Source organism: Nelumbo lutea, chromosome 6 (assembly GCF_056320005.1).
Source record: "Nelumbo lutea isolate HS-2025 chromosome 6, American lotus-T2T, whole genome shotgun sequence".
Taxonomy (NCBI): Eukaryota; Viridiplantae; Streptophyta; class Magnoliopsida; order Proteales; family Nelumbonaceae; genus Nelumbo; species Nelumbo lutea.
In genome coordinates this window covers 37398579-37405179 of record NC_142689.1, presented here as the reverse complement: position 1 = coordinate 37405179, position 6601 = coordinate 37398579, and positions in this window count along the sequence as shown.

Below are 6601 nucleotides of genomic sequence, written 5' to 3'. Positions count from 1 at the left end.
AAAAGATGTAGATACAAATCAAGAAGAAGACCAATGGGTCCATAACTAGATTTCAGAAATTCGAAAGGCTGCTCTCAAGGTGGAGACAACTGTCCTCGACTATATCCAAGTAGTAAAAGTAGCACAGCAGAAGAGCTTTGTGAAAAGGTGTCTTTGCATCGTCAAGGAAGGTGTAGATCTCCACAACTTTGGAAAGAAAGTTGAAAAAATCCAATGGGAGATGGTTAAATCTCTAGTAGTCGAGAAAATTATGGAATTAGAAATATTGGTGAAAGAATATTAGAACGGGTAGGAGGCTCTTCAGCTAAGATGCAACAACAGTTGGGATGGAGCTATTCACATGTCGTTGATGAAAATGTTATTAGTTTCCCGTCCGTCGACCAATTGGACAGATCTACCAGACCTAAATACTATGAACTTGTTGTCATGTGAACACGATGAAAATGCATTGTCATAGGTTTGAGATGCAGAACAATTGAGTCATGGTTGAACGCGATCAAGTCACCATCGAGAGAACACGAAGAGAATGATCCATTAAGCTGGAGAATTCTCAACTTCGTCACCGAAGAAGTTATAGGTTTGAAATGTAGAACGATTGAGTCCCCTGAAGCCGGATCACCTCAGAATCGGTGGTATCCAAGAAAACCTAATTTTAGAGAGAAAAAAGGACTGTAGTGGTGAAATTTTGGGTTTATAGTCTCCGTTACCCTGCAGAATGACTCTAGCTCTAAATCAAAGATCTAAATGTGCCTAAAGTTATTCTCTTGCCGCTGAGTCGCAACAGCGATTCGTTTGCCGTCATGCGACGCCGCTGGAGTAAATGCATGGAGTCCTAGTGGGGTAACCCGACAAGGAGCTTCACATACATCGGAAAGTTGGAAAATTTCTGGAAGATGCTCCACCATCCTAAATTTGTAAAAGGGTATATGAAAAAAAATGAAATCTATAAAAGGGCAAAATAGGTATTTTGAAAAAAATATCTTTAATGTTTCCCGTCTTGATTATTAACGGAAGGGAGGTATTTGCTAAAATGAAACTATAGGAGAGAGATTCTTATGATTGTCAGAAACTTCTCAGGAGAGGTTTTTGTATTTGAAAAAATGTGAAAAATACCATTTGAAAGAAGACTTGGGGCCTATTTGTTTCTTCTTCTCTTATCTAAGGGGCGTTCTTTTTTTGGATTTTGAGAGGGGGAAAGTTGGTCAATAGAATTTTGATTCCCATTGACCAAGAAGCCCATGTTCAATTTTCATATTTATGTGGGGATCAGTGAAAGTTTATTTTCCTGGGTATCCTAGGTGGGTAAATTAACTTTCCCATCTAGGGGAAAGTTGTCAATACTTAGAGTACACAAAACAGGGGTATTTTGGTCATTTGGGTTTTTCTATTTGAGAGTGAAAGGCCTGTTTTATTTAAGTTTAAGTTATGTGTCCCATCACTTATGAGGGACAATATGGTCTTTCTTGTAACTATGTTATTGGAGATAAATACAAGTGGGTCGACTAGAGAGAGGGCTGATTTTCCTCTACTGGTCGAACCCTTCTTCTTCTTCTTCTTCTTCTTCTTCTCTACTGTAACCTAGGACTAAATAAGGTTTTCACATGGTATTAGAGCACATGTAACAAGTTCAGATCTGCTCATCTTGCTCTTTTATTCTGGTTTACCCAGTTTTTTTATCGCCCTCCTCTCTAGGGTTTTGCAAATTTCTCAAGAACCACTGGGAGGTTAAGGGAAAAGTTGAAAAGGAGTGGTTGTTTTTCTCTGTAGGAGGCCTTCAAGCCTCCGGTTTGTGGTGCAGTGGTTATTTGTGGTGATTGGTAGGAAGCTCTCTATTCGATGGTATGAAGAGAGCAGGTTCAGGTGAACAGTGTTCAGCTAAGTACAAGTTGGTTCTGCAAAGTGTAGTGTAAGTGTTTGGTTTAATGGCTGAGTGACTTCAGCCCTTGTATTTGGTGTGTGAATAGTTATGCAGTGTGCAGTATAGGTGTTTGATTTAATGTCTAAGTGATTTCAGCTCTTGTATTTGGTGTGTGAGTGGTTCTGCAGTGTGCAATACAGACTAAGTGATTTCAGCTTTTGTATTTGATGTGTAATGTGTATTTGAAGAAGTTGGCGGTGCTGAAAGTGAGATAAGTTTTGTGGAAGTGCGTGAGGTTGTACTGAATATTAGAAGGTGAATACTCTACATATAGAAGTGATTTTTTTTGTGAGGTAAGGTGAATTAGTGAAGATGTTATCGATTGGAGATGGGAATGACAATAAAACAGGCGTTATGATTTCTCCATATTACCTAAATGTTCAAATGACATCTATTCAGTTGAATGGTGAGAATTATGTGCCGTGGGCAAAATGTAAAACATGTGAGAGAGGAGAAACCCTCCTCTGATTCTCTAGGGTTTAGTGACTGGCAATAGGAAGATGCACAAATAATGACATGGCTGTGGAATAACATGGAACCAAAAATTAGCGTGACCTTATGTTCCTAGATACAACTAAAGAAATCCGAGATCATGCTAAGAAGCAGTATTCCAGGCAAGACAATACAAATAGGGTGTATCAGTTGTACCAATAGTACTTTAATCTGAAGCAAGGTAGTCAAATCTTGGAGGAATACTATGCAAGTTTGAGGAATATCCGAAATGAGCTCAACGTGTATCATCCTCTAACACAGGATGTTCAGATTTAGCAACAACAACGTGAGCAACTTGATGTGACAAGGTTTTTGGTGGGTTTGAAGGCTGAATATGAGCTTGTCCGAACACAAATATTGGGGGGGGGGGGTCTGCTCTTCCCTCACTTGAAGAAATTTTTGCCCGTCTTAGGAGGACATCTATTGAATCTATAAAGCATTCTTCTCCCTCAGACAGATCTGGTTTTGTGGTGACTAGAGGGGGAGGGCATGGAAATAGAGGTGGTGGTGGTGGTGGTGGTGGTCGTAGACTTCCAATTAATCGTGGTGGTCCCATGTTTAACCGTGTTGGTGGCCGGAGTGGAGGTCGGGACTTAGGGGGAGGTTGTGGTAAATAAAGAAGTAATGCCCCTAGTAAGTGTACATACTATGGATTAGAGGGGTACATGGTTAATTTCTGCTATGATTTACATGGTCCACCCAACACTTGGGATAACCATGCTGTGACTAAGGGTAGTGGTACAACTACTAAAAGTCAACAAACTAACCCGATCCCTTCTACATCTATTGGTGTTTCTGGGAAGGAGATGCTGAGTGTACCCCGTGCAGTATATGAGCAGTTCCCTCAGACATCTTCTCAGCAGAACACAGTTACCCTTGCCCATTCAGGTATGGTTTGCTTGGCTTCCAAGCCTTCACACTGGATTATTGAGTTCGGAGCATCAAACCATATGTCTGGGACTCCTAATATATTTTCTTCTCTTTCTCGGTCCTCCACATCTCAAACAATTACTCTTGCTAATGGTTCTACATCCCCCATCTATGGTGTTGGTGATGTTGATATCTCCCCCTTGTCTTTATCATTTGTTTTATATATCCCCAAGTTCCCATTTAACCTTATGTCTGTTAATTGATTAACCAAGTCACTTAATTGTTCCATAACCTTTTATCCCTCTTCTTGTGTGTTTTAGGATCTCAAGACGACCATGAGACAGGTGGATTGTATTACCTTGATGGTGGTGGCCCTCTAGTAGCTTTTCAGTCATCTCTTACTCCTCTTTAATGGCACTACAGACTTGGTCATCCTTCTCTCAAGGCTTTGAAGTTGTTGGTTTCTTCCTTGAGTCATCTTTCATCTTTGGATTGTGAGTCATGTCAGCTTGGGAAACATCGTAGAGTCTCTTTTAGTCCAAGAGTTGATAGTCGTGTCTTGAGTCATTTTTCTTTAGTTCATTCTGATGTTTGGGGTCCGATCAAAGTGTTGCCATACAATGGCTATAAGTATTTTGTAATTTTTGTTGATGACTTTTCAAAAATGACATGGATTTATCTTATGAAAGATCATAGTGATTTGTTCTCAATTTTTCAAAAATTTTATGCTGAAATACGTACCCAATTTGGTGTTCATATTAAAATTCTTCGCTCCGATAATGCCAAAGAATACACCACAATACCATTTCAGCAATACTTAGAGCACCATGGGATAATTCATCAAACTTCTTGTGCTTACACCCCACAACAGAACGATGTAGCTAAATGGAAAAATCGACATCTTCTTGAAATTGCTCGGTATTTTATGCTTAATATGAATGTCCCAAAGCATTTTTGGAGTGATGTTGTCCTTACATCCTGTTTTCTCATCAATTAGATGCCCATGTCCATCCTTGGAAGTCAATCCTCCTTCTCGGTGTTGTTTCCCACCTTGTCTCTGTTTTCTCTCACCCCAAGAGTTTTTGGATGTGTTTGTTTTGTTCAAAACTTAGGGTTGGGTTTAGACAAGTTAGATGCACGAGCTACTAAATGTATCTTCCTTGGCTACTCAAGGACTCAAAAAGGGTATAAGTGCTATAACCCTAACTTTCATAAGTCATTTGTGTGTTCTGATGTCACCTTCTTTGAATCGGTTCCTTTTTCTCGGATATTGTGGTTTCTTCTTCTTCCCCCGTAGTTCCTCTTCCCATCCCTATTGTGGATCCCCTTCACGTGGTTCCCATTTCAATTGCAGATTCACCTCCTGTGCCAATTACTACTGAGAGGCCACCAATCAGACAAGTGTATACTCATAGAAGAGCACCGGCCCCTCCTCCAATTCAACCTTCGCCAATAGATTTTTGCTTCTTCTCCCTTGGACATTGATCTTCCTATTGCCCTGCGGAAAGGTAAACGCACTTATACTTCTCATCCTATTTCACACTATGTTTCAGCTGCTCACCTTTCTGCTTTTCATCACAACTTTGTATCATTACTATCATCTATTTTCATTCCCAAGACTATCCAAGAATCCCTTACCTCCCTAGGGTGGCGACAAGCCATGGAAGAGGAACTCTCTTCTCCACAACACAATCACACATGGGAACTCACTACTCTTCCTCTTATTAAGCATGTTGTTGGGTGTAAGTGGGCCTACACAGTGAAGTATCTTCCAAATGGCAGTGTAGAGTAATTGAAGGCCAGGTTAATGGCCAAGGGCTATTCTTAGATGTATGGTTTGGACTATATAGAGACATTTTCTCTTGTGGCTAAAATTGGTTTAGTTCGGGTGTTGATTTTATTAGCTGCTATGTATGATTGGCCTCTTGTGCAACTTGACATAAAAAATGCTTTCCTACATGGTGATCTCATTGAGGAAGTGTATATGGAGCAACCGCTAGGGTTTGTTGCTCAGGGGAGGATAGTAAGATTTGTAGACTCAAAAAGGAAATTTGTGGGCTGAAATAATCTCCACGCGCATGGTTTGGTAGGTTCAGTGAAGTAGTGAAAGACTTTGGGATGAAACAATGTTAGGTAGACCATTCTGTGTTCAACCATGACTGAAAAGATGGGAAAATCTTGCTAGTGGTGTATGTGGATGATATTGTCATAACTGGGAGTGATAGTAATGGGATTGACAGGTTGAAAAATTCCTACAGGACCACTTAAATACGAAAGATTTGGATAAGCTGAAGTACTTCATAGGAATAAAAGTTGCAAGGTCAAGGCATGGAATTAACTTATGTCAAAGAAAATATGTTCTTGACTTACTTGAAGAAACAAGACTGTTAGGTGCTAAACCAGTAGAGACTCCTACAGAACTTAATGTCAAGTTGAGTGTTAATACAGGTGAAGAGTTTGATGATCTTGGAAGAAACAGGAGGTTGGTGGGAAAGTTGAATTATCTGACTATTACCCGACTAGATATATCATTTGTTGTGAGTATGGTGAGTCGGTTTATGCAACATCGTCGGATTCCTCATTGGAAGCAGTTCTAAGGATTGTTAGGTACCTGAAGGGTGCTCCAAGTCATGGTTTGCTATACCAAAGTGGAGGGACTCTTGAAATAGTAGGGTATACAGATGCCGATTGGGTTGGTTCTATATCAGACAGGAGATCAACTACAGGGTATTGTACCTTCCTTGGTGACAATCTTATAACTTGGAAGAGCAAGAAACAAACAGTGGTGGCAAGGAGTAGTGCAGAAGTTGAGTAAAGAGCTATGGCTCATACCACATGTGAACTAGTATGGTTGAACTTGCTACAAGAGATGAGGTTCTCGGTTGACAAACCCATGAGACTATACTGTCGAACAATTGATTTTAGGTGATTTCAGCTGATTCAATAGGAGAGTAAGAAGAAGGAGAGAAGAAGAAGATAGGACTGATGAAGAGAGAGAAAATGGTTGGAAGTGGGAGATTGGCTCTAGGTTCGCCATTGTTGTTTGTCTATCAAAGAGAAGAAGAGAATGAACAATTTTTCCTTTGAATTCTTCGGATTAGGGCGAAATGAATGAATCAGACCCTTTTAAAGAGTGCCAGGGGTATTTTGGTAATTTTTGTGCATTTGGGTAAAACCAGGGATTCTGGTTCAATTATGGGGATTTTTGGGCCAAAAAATGGAGGGTTGATATGAGTCTGAGTGCAGAGAAGGGTTTTGTGTGACCGGGCTAGCGAGATTGTCCAAAACGGAATATTTTTAGATGGAAGGGTAAATAAGGTT